The sequence below is a fragment of the Bos taurus genome, chromosome 12, assembly GCF_002263795.3.
Source record: "Bos taurus isolate L1 Dominette 01449 registration number 42190680 breed Hereford chromosome 12, ARS-UCD2.0, whole genome shotgun sequence".
Lineage (NCBI taxonomy): Eukaryota > Metazoa > Chordata > Mammalia > Artiodactyla > Bovidae > Bos > Bos taurus.
Genome location: NC_037339.1, coordinates 58,757,664 through 58,778,180, shown reverse-complemented (window position 1 = coordinate 58,778,180; position 20,517 = coordinate 58,757,664).

Sequence of the window (20,517 nt, the reverse complement as noted above, 5' to 3'; positions counted from 1 at the left end):
TTCAAAGAAATGCCACTAAATGATTTCCTGAAAGCACATGTCACAAACAGAGCCATCCTGAAACCTGATCAATATTGACTCTGGTCTGGCCTATCAAAATTTGATTGAGTTTCAGAAAAAATTAAATAGTTAAGATAATAACAGATGAAGTGTTTAAGAATGGTAGCTTTATAATGAAATGGATAATTGAAGGAATCATCTTCATTTTTAAAGCCCAGGATCACCATTTGTCCTCAATTGATTGGCAATGTCCAGTTTATTGGTTTAGACTTCAAATATCTAAATAATCACTCTTCTCATTCCATTTGGATGCTAAATATAAACTATATTAATACTTCAAAAATAATTATTTTTTCTATTTAAAAGCTTACAGAGTAATTATCTAATAATTGAAAGAATTTTGAATGAGTTAGAACCTAAATATTAAATTGGCAACAATAATTGGGTACTTGTATGAAAAACATTGTAGAAGCTCTCTTATGGCAGTTCTAACCTCAAGGAGTTCACAACCTACAAAGATGAGATACATACATCATTCTAATTGTGTAATAGTACATCATCAATAATTTTTAAATGATGTGATGCCACTAGAAAATTTTGTTTTTACATTTTAAGTAATATAGGATTTTGGCCATTTGGATGATTATAGTTGTCACATAAGTTTTGGAGAAGTCAGTGGCAACCCACTCCAGTACTCTTGCCTGGAAAATCCCATGGATGGAAGAGCCTGGTAGGCTGCAGTCCATGGGATCGCAAAGAGTTGGACACGACTGAGTGACTTCACTTTCACTTTTCACTTTCATGCATTGGAGAAGGAAATGGCAAACCACTCCAGTGTTCTTGCCTGGAGAATCCCAGGGACGGGGGAGCCTGGTGGGCTGCGGTCTATGGGGTCACACAGAGTCGGACATGACTGAAGCGACTTAGCAGCAGCAGCACCATAAGTTTTACCTCTTGTTCAAAGAGTTGAAAATCTTAAAACAGTGTTTTAAAATGAAAGAGATACTTGCATTACTTTGCTAGGTTTATTTTCATTTATTCTTTTGTAAAATGGGAATAATGTCTGCTATTTTGTAAGTTCACTAAGACTTTTCTAACTCATCCTTGTAAGAAGAAACCATCAAACAAGTTTTTATTTTAGCAAATGAATGACAGATGATTTTCAATGTTAGTTACTTGAGAAATCAAATATAAATTTAGAAATTTGAGTAAAATATTTTATAGTATCGTAAGAGTTACAGAATAGCTGTTTCTGCGTATTTGATTTGTGTCATTTACAGTATACATAATATAGATAACAAAAGCTTTAATATATTACATATGCTTGAAAATTTTTATGGTAAAGCTAATGTTGCCCTAGCTATTTCTTATTTAGTAAAACCCAAACTTCAGTTATCTAGTAATGTGTTCCAGGTGGATAAGTCCAAGGTTTAACAAGCAGAAAGCAATAGGCAAGTTGTGCATTTACTAACTTCTATGCATTATTCTCTTTGCCTCGAGCTCCATTTCTTTTCTTGACAGAAGAATACAGGAAGGAAGCATGTTCAGCTGCAGCATATCAATAGAAAAAATCAATATATAGTGAAAAATGAGAAGTGCTTGAAATGTAGATAGTCAAGCAACAGTGCAGAGAAACAAATTTCTCTGCTTCCTAGGAGAGGGGGATGAGTGGAAAGGGTGACTGTTACCATAACAATAATTACTCTTACCAGATTCTGTGATATCTATTGTTAAATTTTCTTTTTTTAATCATATCTTTTTACTATTTCCAAACTGCATATGATACAAAAATTTATGCTCATTATTATGATAGTAATCTGATTTGAATAGTATATGTAAATATGTAGAACTTTTGGCCACTTCTCCATAAGGTCGCAAGAGTTGGACACAGCTTAGTGACCCACCCAACCAACATAAAATAATACGATTACAACATAGCAAGTGCATTTGAAATAATGACATTGCCTATACATTATTGTAAAATTCATGTGCTTAGTCCAAGCATTTTTATTTATTAAAATAATCATTTTATATGCTTTAAGTAATCCTATATGACTAAATTAATACTGTATCTAAAATATTTTGTTGTATGATATGTGCAATGATATCAAATAGTAATTATTTGCTAATATCTATTTGCTAATTTAGATGGTTTCTGCAGCTATTCTGATAAAGTGGCAAATCCAGTTAACTTTGCTAATTGGATACATTTAACACCAGTTTGAATGGCTATATGTTTGAGTATGGCTTTGTCATCACTGAGTTGGAAATTTATGTTATGAACTTTATAAGATTCCTCAATAATGGATCTAAATTGGCTTAACTCATTATCAGATGAATCTAAAGGGAATGAAATTACTAAAGCAAAGAGTTTAATTCTATTAATCCCTCTGCTTCCTGAATAACTAAATGTGCTCTGATGTCTCAATACATGCTTTAATGAGGGAACTTAGCTTTATTATTATTATTATTATTAGTGGGGGATCAGAAAACATTACATTTTAAATTTTTCAGCTAAACTTTGGACAGGATTTGTTTTTTTTCACCAGAATGGTCAGCATTCCAACAATCAGGTTTCATGTTACAGATGGTATTTGGTATAATTAGACATTAAGAAATGGCAAGCAGAGTATTCTAGGAGAGTATTACACCCTTATGGTATAATATTATCAGGAATAAGACAAAGTCAAGAAACTAACAGCTGGAAACAGTAATAATCCCAGAAAAAAATGAATTACATGGAACATCATGTTACTATTATAACTTTAAATTTATAATACCAAATTAAGAAGAAAGTCAAATCAGAGCCCTTTTTAAAAGTATTTGCATAAGCATGCCATCACTTATAGCCAGCCGGAACCTATTCATGCCACAAGCTTTGTATAATATAGTACCTTTTTTTCAACATCCCCACATAGCTAGCTAACTTGGTGTCTATTAAACTTCTGTCCCTGAAAGCCCAATTTATACACTTGATTAGTAATCAAATTCATAATTGGAAACAGAATGAGTTTCTTTTGTAAGTGCATGGTTTTTAATTCATAATATCTTAAACTAGTATGACATATTTTAAGAAGAGATACTTCAGTCCAAAATATTGAGAAAAATGTTATTACTATAGCATTTATAGTAATGCATTCGTAGATACTGGTAAAATTGCTGAAAAGTAATAGCTCAGTTGTTTTTTTTGTTTGTTTTTTTTTAATTTTGATCATTCATTTGTATACTTTATCTGGGAATCACAACTATCAACTTAACAAGCCAGATTCTCTTAACTCTTACAAGACAGGACAGTACCACATTTGTTCAGATGCCTTAACCAGGAAATAGTAATATGGTGCTTTTGAATCTCTCAGTTATTTCTATTCTCAATTCTTTTTTTTTTTAATTTGTTTATTTATTTATTTTTTGGAGGGTAATTACTTTACAATATTGTATTGGTTTTGCCATACATTGACAATAGTTCAGTTTTCAAAGTACAGCTGCTAGTGGTAGCTGTATGTACCATGTAAGCGCCAGACATTTCAAGGAGGCAAAATTGCATTGGTGTCAGGGAGATACATCTTAATTATGCCTAATTCAGAAAATTGAAACATAAAGGAAGAAAAACAACTGAAGATGATAGAAATTTTACCTTGGTGTTCATTGATCTCCTATGCATGCCAGGCACTTAACTACACAGAAAAGACTAGAATTCTGCTTATCTGAATTTACATTCCAGAGCAGATTACAGAAAACCAAAGATAATGGTAAACTATTGACTAATGAAGAGTTATGAATTAAATACAATGAGGGAGAGACTGACTTCTTTTCTTAAAGGAGGTCATGGAAGTTCTCTCTGAGGACATGATGCATGAACTAAGGTGGAAAATATTAACAGAGGATCATTTGAAGGCTGGATAAAGAGAGATCTGGGCAAATAAATCAAGTACAAAATATCCTGATTTATCAGTGTTCATGAGATATTTGAGGCCCAGAAAGAAGGCCAGATTGACTGCCATCTGAACATAGGCAGATATGAAGTTGGAGAAACAGAAAGCAGAGAATGCCTTATGAACCACAGCAAGGAGTTTAAATTTTATTTCAAGTATAACATAGATTTAAGTAGGCAAATAATATGATCCAAGTAGTTTATATAGCCATTTTGGCTTGTTTTGTTGTTCATTGTTGTTATTCAGTTGCTAAATTGTGCGTGACTTGTTGCGACCCCATTGCCTGCAGCACTCCAGGCTTGCCTGTCCTTCACTATCTCCCAGAGTTTGCTCAAATTCATGTCTATTGAGTTGGTGTTGCCATCCAACCATCTCATCCTCTGACTTGCTTAGTGAGAGTGAATTACCAGAGGGAAAGCAGAAGTCAAGAAGCTGCTGTTGCAGAGCTTGGGAAAGCCACGATGGCGTGTTGGCCAGTTGTAGTAGTGGTAGAAAGAAGTGGTGGCTTGTGTGGTATAGTTTCGTCTCCAGCAGAACGTTGTATCAGAGCAGATGTGAGAGTGCCAAGGAAAATAATATGAGAGTTACAAGGGTATGTGTGTGTGTTTTCTTTATCAACTAACTTGATGGTGGCAACTTTTATTGAGAAGGGAAGGCTAGAGGAAGCAGCTGTAGGTTTTAGAGTTCGAATTTGAACATGCTAAGAGTGAGATTCCTGTTTACAGATTCTGAGTAGACTGCTGGCCATAGAAATATGGAGGTCAGGGAGAGTTTAAGGAGAAGAAAAAGTCTTGGAATTCATCATTCATCTTTTATCAGTGGCTCCATTTTATAGAATTAAAAACTAAACCTATGGTTGTATTTAACTGGTACACTCTACCTTCATGGCAGACTTGCTGAAAATTGAATGTAAACTTGGTTCTAGACATAACTAATGTAGAAAAGTTACAAAACATGTATGGTATCTCTCATGTCTGTACATTTCTCCTCAAACCAAAAGACCCTATATAAAACCTAGCAAAATATTCATTTATGAAAATCAATTGAAAGTGGAAAAAAATGGCTCAGACAAGGCTAAACAGCCTATAGTAAAAAGGGATAGTGTAAACTTTAAATTGAAATACTTAAGCTGCTGCTTTAATAAGCATATTTCTGAGTGAGAAGGAAGCAAGCAATTTTATCCATTACCAGAGACAAAAGACTAAACTTTTTTTTCCCCCCAAGAGGACAAATTTCTGGCAAAGGAAGATTAACTTTAATAATCAAGCATAAAACAAGACAGGATCAGGCTCTTCTTATTTGGTAGTTAGTCAAATGTTGGACTCTGTTTTGAAGACTTTATTTTACTTTGGCTTTCAACTCTGTGGTTTGGTCTGGTTAGCTGTTCAAAACCCTATGTCCCATTTGGTATTTAGTCCAACTTTTCAGTAGATAACACAGTAAAAAATATTTAATGTTTTCCTCATAGAACAGTTTCAGCACACCATCACTAACTGTCTCTAATCCCTGACAATTTAAGTGTAATTGAACTTAATCTTCTGAGTAAAGTGTGATTACTTTTCATTTTATTTTAGTCCTGCTGAAATTCAAATTTTCATTTTAGAGCTTGTACAAGGATACTTTTCCCACAAGGCTCTAAGTGCTTGCTTCTTTCTGTTTGGTTGGGATGCCATGACATAAATACTCAGCTTATTTTTAAAAAGAAAGTTAAAAGCTGGTTGAGAGCTCTGTTTGGTTTCTCACAAGACAGGCTCACAGTGCTACAGAGTTTGAAGTCTTGGGATCTTATGGGGCCCGTGGCAAGGAACTTAGTCAGAAAGCCTTGATTCTAGATTATGTTCTCCTCTAACTAGCTTTGTGATGCTAGGCAAATCTCTTAAGTACCGTAAGTTCCAATTTTCATACCTAAAATGAGGCTGTGGACTACAATCAAGGGGTCAGAAAAAATTTTTCTGTAATGGGCCAGATTTAATAAGTGTTTTATGCTCTATGGGCTAAGATACAAAATCTAGGTTATTTAGGAGATACTAAGTCCATATGTAAATTAATTAGATGTGTATCAAGCAAGAGAGAAAATAAATTTCCAAAAATTTATGTTGAAAGAGTTAAAAACTTTATTCAATGAGGTTTAAATCTTATATAATTTTTGCATGTCACAAAATATTGTCCTTTAGTTTTTTTCAACCATTTAAAAATGCAACAACAATTCTTAGCTCACAGGTGACATAAAAACAGGCAGCAGAACTGATCTGGCCTGTGGGAGGTGGTTTGCCATTCTCAGGACTAGATCGAATTCCTCTAGTAAAGCTCAAATAGAAGCTTTATTACAGATTCATTGAAATATACAAAAATGTTTTGCATTATACATATTATATAAAATTTTCCAAATTATATGGGATATGTATCTAAGTTTTTTTTCTTTCAATATATGGATATTTTATATTATGCCAGGGAATTTTATCATAATATAATTTTAAATGTGTACAAAATAGGCCAGGGGTAAAATAATGATTGAAGAGGTCTAACAATAAATTAGTCATGTTTGATATGAATTATTGGAGTAATTTACAGCCTCATGTCTAGAATCAGACTGTATCAATTCTAATCCTAGCTCTGGCTAGCTGTGTGAACTTGACCAAGTTATTAATCTTATAGCTACTTGATTCTCTTATTTGTAAAATGCAAACAACAATGATAGCATCTACTTCATAGTAATGTTATTAGTATTAAATGTATCAGAGCACTTAAAATGCCTATACGAGGTTACTCCATTATGAACTTTCAGGAGGCTTTTAGCCATTAAGAGTGATTCTCTATTGCATAAATATTTTTACATAATCCTCAAAATATTTATATCTGGTAGGTCATTTTTTAAAATCGCTACTTTCCAAATAAAGAATCTGAAGATTAAAAAGCACTTTACCTAGGAGTACCTTGCTCAGAGGCAGAGTCAAAACGCAAAGCCAGATCAGAGGGACTTTAAAACTGATGCATTTTACCTGCACAACTGGGTACTTGATGGGAGATTATCAGTATTTATCTTCCCCAACTTTTTGTGACATATTTTGACATCAATTTTGTTGTTTTTCCAGGGATTACAGATATATAATGTTATCTTGTTATGTTTTCCCATTCCATTTTTATGTTGAAGTAAGCACATACTTTTTTAAAAAATTTTAACACAATTAAATTTACCCCCATCTCCTAGCTTGTTCTACTATTGTACAGTAACTGATACTCTAAAATTTAATTTCTGTTCCCTTTGTGCTTCCACTTCATAAACTTCATTTAAATCTCTACATTGTGGCCATTTTTAACTAAGCCACAGAAAGAAAAGAAAAGAAAAACCTTCAAGCTAAATAGTACTAAAGTGACATGGTGGCTTAACACAATATGTGTTTGTTTTTTTTTCTGGCAAAAGGTGGGGTATTTAAAAAATCTAAGAGCAGCATGATAACAAATAAATGCATTTTTAATGCTAGCATTTCAATAGTGATATTTGGCAGGAAGACTTACTTTGTCACCTTTATGTGTAAATATGCTATGCTATGGAGCCAACTGACTTTTTTATTAATAAAGAAATCTGAGAGATTGCTTCTCTATCATTTAAGAAAATGAGAATGGAGAATTTTGCCATTTTGCTGCTCCCAAGGTGTCCAATAGAACTGGGAAGGGAATTCAGATTGGTGCTATTACAAAACAAATTCTCCACCACAATCAGTTATAGAACTGAACAGCTATTACATTTGGTTTTGAAGATTCTTTATTAGTTTGTATACCAAAGACCACAGTTCCTTTTGTTTGTCATCATACCTATCTATGAACACATCTATAATATAATGTTATTGCTGTTGTGAGGTTGCTAATAATCCACATTGTCATTTGGGAAGGCAATTCATTTTTCCTTCCAGTGCCAAAACTGAAGCCAGCTAAGATGTCAGAATACATTTGCTTAGGAAAGGAAACATGCTTTCCTCCCAGGGACTACTTCCAGTATAATCTGTGGTAACTCTCCTATTTATAGAACCATGTGCAATATTCCCACCATCTAATAAATATAAAAAACTACAGCCTCCAAAAATGATTTCTTGATTTTTAAAATTTGGAGAAATGCCACATTAAATAACCTAAGTCCTAGTCCTTATTACAGGACTTCACTGATTTCAAGAAAGGTTCTGAGTCCCCGAGAGAAATATGTGATATGCAATATTTCCCACACTTATTGACTTCAGAAGCCACTACCTTCTTGTCAGTCACAACACCCTTGTTTGTTTTTCCAAAACACTTATTTAAGACTTGGAGGGCAGAAGAGATAATTACTTGACATAACTTAATTTGGGAGGGGAAAACAGAACAAAATAAGCTCAGGTCTTATAGAAAGCCAAACTCATAGTGTAGTGATCTAAAATAATAGGCTTAGAGCCAATTCTTTCTGAAAGAAAGTAGCAATTCAGAGAACTAATAATAATAAAAGAAAAAGAGAAGCCATTGCATTTATTTCCTATGGCTTTCAGGCATCTCTGAGTCTAATTGTGTGCCATTTACCATGAAGAGCTTGGCCTTTCTTCAATTTTGCCATCTGTTGAAACACAGGATAGATCACTACTTTATGACCTAGTGGTTCAAAATAGCTTGTGTCTCAATAAATATAGAACACTCAAAGGAACATTTCTCTGTTACTATGGCTCTGAACGATGCAGCCATTTAGCCCCAGTTTCATGGAAATAAGATTAATTGTTCACAGTAGAATTTATTTTAAAACAGTGTACCCTTCAAAAGTTACCCCAATCCCACTTGTCTTTAGTGACTTGTCATTTTCATATATGGAATACCCAAGCCTAACAAATAAAATTGATAATAGATTGATGGCCTATGCTGATTAGTATGCAGTTTCTTAAATTTGTAATTGGGTGACTTTCTAACTGAAGTTTATAAGCAAGTGTATTTCCTCTAATTTGGTGTGTTAAAATACTGATTGATTTTCCATCTGAACTTATCAGTTAGGACCATACTTAATGAAACAAAAGGTCAATTTGTTTTAATTTGAGCTCCTTTGTTAATTCAGTAGGCAAATTCCACTTGACGAAAAAGTCACCTCCCACCTTCTATTGAAATAATTGATACCTATGTTCACTGTGATAAACAGATATTATTGAACATTTGAAAATCTTCACTCTTTAGATTTCATACATTGCAAGTTCTTCCTGAGTGAGGCTCATGTGTTCTGTAGGTTTTATCCTCCTTGCTTAATTGAAGAATGATATATAATAGTAATATGATGTTACTTGATTGAATGAATACTTATAAAAACACACAGCTTTATACTTTAAATATAGTTGCAAAATGGCAAGACAAAAGTATTATTTTCATCATTTTGTCAGGACCCAAACTCTTTCCAAATCAATGTTATAAAAATAGCAAAGCATGATACTAGTAAACAAATATTTCCATTCCTAAGTCTATTATAAAAGTGATTATCTTTCAAAGAGGGTATAGGGATTTATCTTCCTGATTAACTAATCATAATATATTTAATTTATGAAGTTAGATATGTATTTATATGAAATTAGATTTACCTAAAAAGCAAACAAGTCTTAGTGCTGTATCTCAGAAAAGAAATATGACAAAAAAAATTTTTTTTAGAAAAACCTACTGGAGTCTTTCAGGAAAAATTATCCCTGCCTTGTGCATGTGCACATATACACATACACCCACCACTCCTCCCCCCTCCACACACACACTCATGGTTTAAGAATGAAGATAATAATAGACCATAACCTCTGGGTCACTGATTCAGAAAGGATGGAATGGGAGAGCATAACACTGAAAATCAGTCTAGACTGAAAAACAGGGAAATACTATAACTTTTTTATTTTCTAATTTACAACTCTAGTAGAATAACTAGAATGAAAATGATGTATTTGCCTAGTTTATTGAATAAGTAAAGCAGAGCTTTGTTATAGATTTATGAAAGTCACTTGTTACTTTTAGAATTAGTTTAAATGTTTTGCTCATGTGAAATTTGCCAAATGGGTAACACACAGTCCTGAAATAAGGATCAATATTTAATAAGACTTGAGTTTCCTAGGTGGTTTTGAAATTTAATCATTCTTTAAAAATATTTATAAAGGGTTGTTAGTTTCTATTAAGCTCAAGCATATCTTGTCCCAAATTGCTTTAAGCCAAAGAGAATGTTATATGACATTGATTTTTTCTTCATAATATTTTATAATTCTTATAATCTTTTTGTCTTATAAAAGCAATAGTCATTCATTAAGCAATAATTACTTTTCATCTTTTTAAGAAGTTACAAGTTTTATTGTTAAAAAAGCCTTCATTTCATTCATTTTTTTAGGAAATTTTAAGGACATTTACTGTCTTGGTAATTAACCAGCTTGGTAACTTTGAAATTCACTGCCTAATTTTGGGGTTAAAAAAAAAAAAAACACTTATACCTCTAAAGATTAGGAAAGAAATACCTATATTATAAACTTTAATAACACTATACTGAAATTTTAAGTTCCTATTGATTCTACGAGGGATCCTGCTGTATCTGTTTTTATTAGGGGTTTTACAACATTTGATGGATTCACTGCAGCAACTAAAATTAATTTGTGGTGTATTTTTTATAATCACTGTATAGAAATTTTTGGACAGAAAAAAGTAAATTCTGTGATTCTTAGTTTTCTTAAAAATTCAGGCAGATGCATGATACGCATATATACTTTTTTTTGTTAAATTATTTAATTCATGTTTAGAAACATCAAAAATTTATTGCTTTACTGAAAGAGAGCTCCCACCTGATCCATGAATGTTTGGGGAAAAATGAAAAAGAATTCAAGTTTAAGGGAGAAATACACCATACTAGTTGCTCCTGACTGCTCTGCACAAGAGGTGAAGAAATAATCCAAAGTGTGCTGTAGGGATAAAAGGAGTCAAGAGTAACCAAATATTTGCCCTCTATTGTCTCTATGTTGTAAACACAGCTTGCATTTTTCCACTCCTTTGATGAAATGTAGTTAACACCATTTGAGATAAAATTAAATGTCATTTTGACTCTGGCTGTGTATCATGAGGCCTGCTGCAGAGATAATTTCTCATTTTCCATATGTATGTAATGGGGGCATAGCAAAAATGGCAGGAAAACCTAATCATCTGGGCCTTTTGAATTAAGGAATTCTTGAGACTCTTATCCTACTGATTATGAAGAAAGAAATGAACCTGTGTTTTTTAGATGCAAAAAGACATTTTGTAAACTGGGCTGTTTGATTCTATGCGACTATAGATGATTATGAATCACACTATTTCAGCAGCCTAGTATTATATCTTAACTACTTTTACCATTAGAGTTTTTCTGCATTAACAAAAGTGCAACTCATGGACAAAGGTTATTTGTTCTTTGGATTTAACGTAGGTAGTAAAATGTATGTTTGAGCTGTGCTTCACTTATATTTAGGATAATTTTGTTTTGGATTATAGTTTTGAGTAATGAATTTTCTTGAAGAATATATCATTTTTGCTCATTATCTATTATTTGTAATTAACCTGAGCCTTAGAAGATTTTTTCCAAATATGAGTCTACATATTGCACTGAGTAATTTTATAATTCATTACAATTCTTCTTTTAAGTCAATGCTAAAATTAAACTCTATAAATTTGTGTGGACAGGTAAACAGGTTCAATATGTCTATCCTTCATCTCATCTTGAAAACCAGCCCATAAAATGAAAAAGAATATTGTTTAAGGAGACACAGTGCCAAATTGAAGATACTTATTATGGCACTCTAAAAATGTGCCCAGGGTTAAAATTTATCACCCTGAGACATTAGTCAGGAAACCTGCACAGTTAATGGGAACCCTCAGTTTGACTAATTGTTGGCATTAAGAAGGAAATTTCAAGGTCTATTAAGAAAGAAAATGAAAACCCAAGTGCATATGTGGTTTTGGGCATATAGTGGAGTCTGGCAAGGACATGAAGAAAAAGTGATGAATAAAAATTATAGGAAAAGTTACAAAGAGGCTCTGTGAAAGTCAAGTGCTGTAAGAGGAACAGGAAATAGCCAGTGAAGATCCAGATAGCAGCTTGATCTAGATTTTTTCTCTGAATGGCATTATATATAATAACTGTGGATGTTTGTCACTTAACTCAAGTTGGTCATCGGGGAACAAATATGACTGGTAGATTTTTTAAAATTAGCTGCATATCAAGCACAGAAAAACTGAGCATCTTCCACCTGAGCAGAAAATATTTTTAATAAAATCTATTTAATTGTTTTATTTCATTAAAGGTATTTCTGTACCTTAAAGGTATTATAAGTACTTATTTAGATATAATTTTAAAATATTCTATAATATTCACAAACATTTGGGTTAAAAACTGAAACGAACATTTTTCTATGTGATTTTAGTAAATTAGATTAATGAAAAGAATGTCTAGAGTGAAGTATCTGAAATTAGGAATGTAAAAATAGCCATTTCCCTTTTATTAGTTAATTAAAATTTTTGTCAATTCAGAACATGTTTCATTACTAAGTTGAAAACTTACTAGTTTTACATTTGGTATCCCAAAACAAAACATACATGTTATTTTTTAATATAGTGTGTATGGTCAGCCAATAGAATTATTGTGTGGCCAATATGTATTAGGGTGCCGTACTGACATTCACAGATATTAAGAGATGTTTAGTTCCAATTATCGGAGAAGGCAATGGCAACCCACTCCAGTACTCTTGCCTGGAAAATCCCATGGGCGGAGGAGCCTGATAGGCTGCAGTCCACGGGGTTGCGAAGAGTCAGACGCGACTGAGCGACTTCACTTTCATGCATTTTCACTTTCATGCATTGGAGAAGGAGATGGCAACCCACTCCAGTGTTCTTGCCTGGAGAATCCCAGGGACGGGGGAGCCTGGTGGGCTGCCATCTATGGGGTCCAACAGAGTTGGACTCAACTGAAGTGACAGCAGTAGCAGCAGCAGCAGTTCCAATTATAAGTAAATACATACTTCTAAGTTGCTTCAGTCGTGTCCAACTTACAGCTTTATCTACTTTATCTGCGTTTTATTAAATTGGCCTCATGACCTGCAAGAATCTCTGCTTTTCCTGAGTGCAGACACAAGACACTTGTGTTAACAAGCATTTATTGAGTAAAAGGCAGCCTGCTAGGTGTCGGGTGCAATATGATAAATAAGACAGCCCACACTCTCAAGGAGCTCATGTTTTAAAGACATTTCCTGTCAAAATGTGGGTGAAAACCACCAGATGTGCCTCTTTCAAGTTCAGATTCTTAGGCACTGTCTTAAACTTACTGATTCATAATCTTTCTGGTAACCCTTGGTTCAAAAATAACACCCTACATATTTTAAGTCTCTTTATTTAAAATATTGTTGAGTAGTAGATTCTTTAGCAGAAATTTATTTTTAAAACAATGTAGTAATAGATACACATAGGAAATTGCAAGAGGGAAGAGGAACCTGCAACCAATCTAAAGGGCTGGAAAGACCTCTTGTAAGAAGGAACATCTCAGGTTGACCATCACAGGAAGCACCCAGAGTATGTGTGCTGTTTGGAATAGGGAGAGTTATTGGATCTTTCTAGGCAGCAGCTAATTCATAAACCAAGGTAGTAAAGTTAGAAAGAGACTGGTGTCAATAGGGAAATACAAGGAGTTTGTTTAGGAGGAGAAAGAAGTACACACACACAAAAGGGTTATCAAAATAATTAGGCACCAAGTCATCAGGAACTTTAAATGTTAGTTTAAGAAAATTTGATTTTTATCCTGTCTTAGTTTTGATGTTGTTGTTTGGTCCCTTAAGTTGTGTCTGATTCTTTGTGACCCCATGGACTGCAGCATCCCAGGCTGCTTTGTCCTCCACTACCTCCCGAAGTTTGCTCAAATTCATGACCATCGAATCGGTGATGCTATCTAACCATCTCATCCTCTGCCACCCTTTGCCTTCAATCTTTCCCAACATCAGAGTCTTTGCCAATGAGTCGCCTCTTTGTGTTAGATGACCAAAGTATTGTAGCTTCAGCAACACTCATTCCAATGAATATTAAGGGTTGATTTCCTTTGGAATTGACATTCCAAGGCAAATAACATGAACTATTAAAAAAATCCAGTATAGAGAGGAAGATACTGAAAAAAATTTTAAATGAAGCCTGTTCTGTTCTAGTCAGTTGTTGCCATGGGGAAGCATGGCAGAGAACTGCCAGATTGTCCAGTCTTTCAAAAATAGCCAGAAATCTGGTGTATTCATTAGAATTAGGTTCAGCTGCTAATAACAGGATATCCTAAAATAAGGATGAAATTATTTATTGCTCATAGATAGGTCTGGGAAAATGCAGTCCTAGGTTGGAATGTCAGCTCTGTTCTACCAAAACTACAGGGAACCAGATTCCATCTTAGTCACTCCCCCACCATTCCTGGGCTGTGACCCTTCTTCTTCTGGTTCTGCATGTGCAGGCAGCAGAGGAAATGGCCAATTTAACAGGAAGAGAACAAAATCATTTAGAAAGTTATTGGAAACTGCCATAGGATTCTACTCCATGTCTACATGCAAGGAAATGGATATGGAATGGATTTTTTTTTTTATTCTGAGCTACCATGATAACTTCTTGTTATTATGGAGAAAATCTATTTATCACTGTGTTTGATCAATACTAATAGTACTGGAAAACAAAAATATCTGAGTTGTGCATGACCTCTAAGCTCCCAGTTAATTTATGGGAATCTTTGGTTTATGGGATTCTTTGGATATTATCAAGTAGCATAATGAGCTGTTCAATATGTAGAGAAGGGATATATTCATAAGCTACTTTCATGATCAAATTTTCTGGACTTGATGACTAGATTAATGGGTAAAAAAGTGAGAGGGAATTCAAGAATTACTCCCAGGGTTTTGGTTTGATTTATTTGACTAAGATACCACTAACTTGGACAAAAAGTACCAAAAAATCATTCATTTTTGGGAAAAGATGAATCCATTTTTGCACATGCTAACTAAGAACTCTACTTTGCCATACTGCATGCATTTTGATATTAAGACCAAAGGTAGGGGAGGAGTTTGAGTAATAGATTTAGGACTTACAGGATATGGTAAATGAAAATGTCATTATAGAAGAAGTTATCAGGATAACATGGAAACAAATATAGATTGCAAAGGGCTGTCATAATAGTACTGAATACTAGCAAAAAAAAAAAAAAAAGGTTATTCAAGAGCTCATCAAAGAGATGTAAGGTCAGGATCATCATGAATGTAAATATGTGAGAACTGAAGAAACTTTGAATGTTTGAACATAGTTTGAATATAGTTCAGCAGATGTGCTATAGGTAGTGTCCACATAATTTTTTAATTAACAGGATGCTAAGTTCAGTGAAAGGGAGATTTCTTGGGGAGGAAAATAAATGCCAGTGTGTTGATGAATGAATCTGGAGGTGTCAAGGTGGATACAAGTGATTATTATTAAATATTAAAATTTTGTTAAAATCCAGTTAAAAGATATTGGAAGCAGCCAGGGGTTAAAATAAGATCAAGGGAAAATTATTTGCTTAGAATGGAATGCATATGAGCATACTGATTAGATTAGAAAAAGAGACAATACAGAGACTTTTCAAGGTGTCTATGTTGGATGATATCTAAATTGGATGATATGAGTAATCGACCAGAGTTTGAGGACGAAGGCGTTTAAGGCATCAGGTCATAGATTCTTTATTAAAGGATGAGAAAATATGGCAATGTGGCTTCACATAAGCTTAATTTTGAGGATAAGAAATTGTGAAAGACTATTCCTCACCAATACAGTGTTATTGATTAGGTGAACAAAAGTGGAAAGTGCATATGGAAAGAATTCACGGATCGGAGGCTCTAGCTGGGTTAGGAAATACTGATTTTGTAATACTGCCATTTAGTAGAGGAATGCCTGTGTGTGTGTGTGCGTGTGTTTTCATCCATGTTTAGGTAATTGAATAAAAAGACACACATGCTACTGACCCAAATATGCATTTGCTCGACATATTCTGTGGAAGCATAATGATGCAAATACTTTAAATGAACTCCATAGAAAATTATTCAATGGGGAAACAACTAAGTCCAAATTAGAAAAAGATGAATAGTTCTAATAGACAGGAGCAATTTGAAAGGATGAGGGCAATGACAGTCTCTGAGAATTTGAAGAGCAGATTTGGCAGAAATAAGTTTTGGGAAGAAATGAAGTCTATGGTCAAAATGAAGGATGCTAAGACGAAGATTTCTGAGTTGGAATACACCCTGGTAACAGAAGTGACTGGCTGAATTGAAACAAAGGCCAAAGTCTTAGGTATTATATTCTCCAAGAATTTCAAAAGCTATTAGTTGTTGTCGGGGACATATCATTACTTTATAGAAACAGTATGCATATTACAAAGATCAGGTTCAGATTTTGACACACAGGTCTAGGAGTTAAAATGAATCTTCTGTTTTTGTCAATTATTTGATTTCTAACTATCAAAGGATCATCTAACTTTCCTCTGTTTTAAATACTATAATGGTAAAATGGAAACAACAAAGATAATTTACCTTCTATAGTAAGTAGTGAAAAAATTGTTTGTTTGTTTTAACAGGAATCAGCTGTGGCATTTCGTAGAGACCATTGTAACCAGAAAGATAAATTGTCTCATTGTAGTTTACTGAATAAACTGCCTTCTGCAGTCACTCTCTTGCATGGCTAGTGTGCAGACACCCAAGGAGTAGTTGTAGATGTTCCCATTGATTTCACTTAGAGGTCTCAGTGATCTTTCTAAAGTTCCTTACGCACTGGAGACCATTTAATCTGGAGAACATTTAATTACAAATAGGACATCACCATAGTCCCTCACGGAGAAGACAATGGCACCCCACTCCAGTACTCTTGCCTGGAAAATCCCATGGACAGAGGGGCCTGGTGGGCCGCAGTCCATGGGATCGTAAAGAGTCGGACACGACTGAGTGACTTCACTTTCACTTTTCACTTTCATGCCTTGGAGAAGGAAATGGCAACCCACTCCAGTGTTCTTGCCTGGGGAATCCCAGGGATGGGGGAGCCTGGTGGGCTGCCTCTATGGGGTTGCACAGAGTCGGACATGACTGAAGCGACTTAGCAGCAGCAGCATAGTCCCTCCACCACAGTTGAGCAAAGTGGGAAACATAAGATTTTTTTATTTTTAAGGAAGAAGTTCTTCAAACAGTAAAAGAAAATAAGTAAACTGCCAGTGTTTCTCAAAATAGTTCTCAAGAGATTTAGTGTGTAGTGTGTTGCTTGTACATGTAGACACCTGTGTTCACTTCAAGACAAAGACAAATTTTTTACACTTCCAAGAGAAATGAATATCATAAAAGCAGAATTCATTACCATATGTAAAATAGATGACCAATGCAAGTTCCAAGCATGAAGCAGGGCACGGAGAGCCAGTGCTCTGGGACAACCCAGAGGGATAGTGTGGGGAGGGATGTGGGAGGGGGTTTCAGGATGGGAGAGACACATGTATACCTGTGGCAATTCATGTTGATGTATGGCCAAATCCATCACAGTATTATAAAATAATTACCATTAAAATTAAAACAATTTAATTGAAACATTAAAAATTAATTATTTTTTAAATAATTTAAATATTTTAAAAAATAAATTATTTTTTAAAAAAGTAGAATTCAGGAATCTCCCTAAATGAAATCATTTGAATGGAAGTAAAGTTCTTATCACTAAAGGAGTAATAAAAATTTCTCATTTAATAACCAGCAGTAGGGATTTATTTCTGTCATGAGTTAGTTTTGATGAAGGTCTAAAAGACTAAAGATAGGATTCATGTTAGGGATTTTAGGTCATGAGGTGAGTTAGAAAGAAAAACAAACAACACCACTAAGAAGGCCACGATTAGAAGATATTTTGGAACCAATCATACACAGGAATAATAGTCATAATTTTATAGCCAAATGTTTTGTAAACATCTCAATGAGCAGACTATGTACAGCTATACCTTTTACAGGCTTTTAGATTTTTCTAAGGAAATATTTTGAACTATAAAAAATATAACAAGAAAAGTTTGTTTTCAGGTTTCTCCTCAATAACAATTATTTGTATAAAGTAAATTGGGTTTTTCTTTGAGTTGCTCAGCATTTTGTGCTATGGGTTGTGCTTTGTAGGCCAAAATTTATACCAAGTGGAAATTTGCCTAATAATCATTCTATTGTTTTGCAGGATTCCATTATAATCATAGATTTGTAAGATACCTTAGATCAATTTAAGCCATTTTCCGCATCTTTAAATTTTTAAAAGAGAGACTGTTTGTAAACCAGCCAAAACATTTGATTCATTCGTGTCTTCCAGTTTGAAATTCTTATTCAAATCTCTTTCTCTGACATATAGTTGAGAAAGTAATAGGTGTAGAAGAAAAAATGAGGGAAAATATTTACTCTTTGTTTTCCAAATTGTTATGTACATTAAGGCAATTCATTGGTTTAACTAAAAATATTTTAGTTACAAATATTTTATTTTAGAATAAAACATTTTAAAATATTTTAGAATATGAATTTCATGTGTGGCTAATAAGGTTGTGACAGGACATTTTGATAGAAGAAAAATAGAAGACTTTAGTTATGTTTAGTTGGCATTGAAACTGTAAGGTGTATGGAGGCACAATTACTCTTCTCATTGGCAGGTGGGAAAAAGGGTAGGTGTCTGGATTTGGGTGAATAGGGTTGCCCTGGCAGATGGTCATGATTTACACTGCTTTTATTCCTATGGTTTACAGACAGTATTCTCACCCTTTGTTTCATATTCTGCTAAACACAGGAGTCAGTGTTTGTGGTTTATAACTAGAGAAAATGCATTCTTATCATGTGGCTGGTAAAAAGGTGAGGGGTAAAGAAAATCCCAATCTTCCTGAAGTGACAAAAATGTGCTTCTGAAATATTACAATTCCTATTTGATTGTTGTGATAATTGTTTAATTGACATACTTCAAATGGGTCAATTATGTTAAGGTATTTTTTGGTAGCAGGGAAAATATTAATAATAAGATGCAAAGAATTATAAATATTGATCAGTGACTATAGGATTACTAGTACAGACTTGGACATATGGTTGTTGTTTTGCTATTTTAGTCACTAAGTAGTGTCCGACTCTTTATGACCCCGTGGATTGTAGACCGCCAGGCCCCCCTGTCCTTGGGATTTCCCAGGCAAGAACACTGGAGTGGGTTGCCATTTCCTCCTCCAGGGGATCTTTCCAACCCAAGGATCAAACCAGCATCTCCTGCATTGGCAGGCGGATTTTTTACCACTTAGCCACCAGAGAAGCAAGACTTGGACTTAGGTCATATTAAAATCTTTTACGGAGATCTGTGAGTTGGACCTAAATTACAACCATTTATAAACTTTATTGATTCTTTGCAAAAATGTACCCTGTGTACTAAACAATGTGAATTTACAATCTTGAAACAGTGTCTAAGTTAAGTGGTTTTATTCATTTATTTATTTAATAGAAACTTTTGAGAATGAGAAGTAACATGACAATTTTAACATTGTGATAACTACATGAGAGTTTTATTTTCTCTATCATTGATAGCATATAATTTTTATCATCAAGTAAACTTGATAGATTGAATCTAGCAACAAAAGTTTTATATAATTTATAAGTATATTTTTCTCAGGTAAACCTATTAACTTTTTTTTAAATCTGTAATGGGGCTGGAGGTTTTTTCTTATTGGAGAATGTAGAGATGGTGGTATTGTGACTTCTGTTTAAGTGATATTAAATGGAATGTTTTTGGTGTTTCATTCATTCATCAAGTATTACTGATAGTCTAAGATGTGACTAGTATGGAATACATTTGTGTGTACATTATAAATGGAATTATCTGCTTGGAAATATAAGATAATCAGCATAATCTCTGATTCAAAGCTAACAGAATGGGAAAAGATGAACAATGTCTTTGACAGTGGATAAGAAAAGGCTTCAAGAGTCATTCCATACCTGGGGAAACAGTTAAGCAGTAATCAGTTTCCAGTTGTCTTCAAGAATTACTTTGGGTCCAACATGCTACATTTTCCTTTATTTGATGGAGAATAATGTATTTCAAGCTCCCTTGATGTTTCCCAGGAAATACACCTTTTAAAACAATGCAAATATTTATATATTTCAGGGATAAGTATGTTATTTGCAAAAATAGCAGATGTATGAATATCTTGAGATGTTTGTGAGTCCAGATTTTACTCTGAAGACAGCAAGGTAGCTTTCCCTACAAGCCTTCCCAAGTAAAATGAGACCAAAGTCACATATTTGTTCCAAGTTAGCAATCTATTTTGTGGACAGGAAGGTATAGCATTGTTGCTTAAGGATGCTCTTCCTGAATGAATGTTAACAAAGTTTCCTTCTTTAAACACCAATGTGTGTCTCTTCCTGTTTCTCCACAGTCTTTCACACAACAGGGAAATTGGTTCACACAATCAGCAGTAATTAGCTTTACCCATGGTTTTTCTCATCATAGGTTATTTTCCAGTGTTCTAGAATAAAGTTGTATTTGTCCTTTGTAAGTTATCTCATTAAATTTATTAGTGCTCCTATAGTAACAAAAT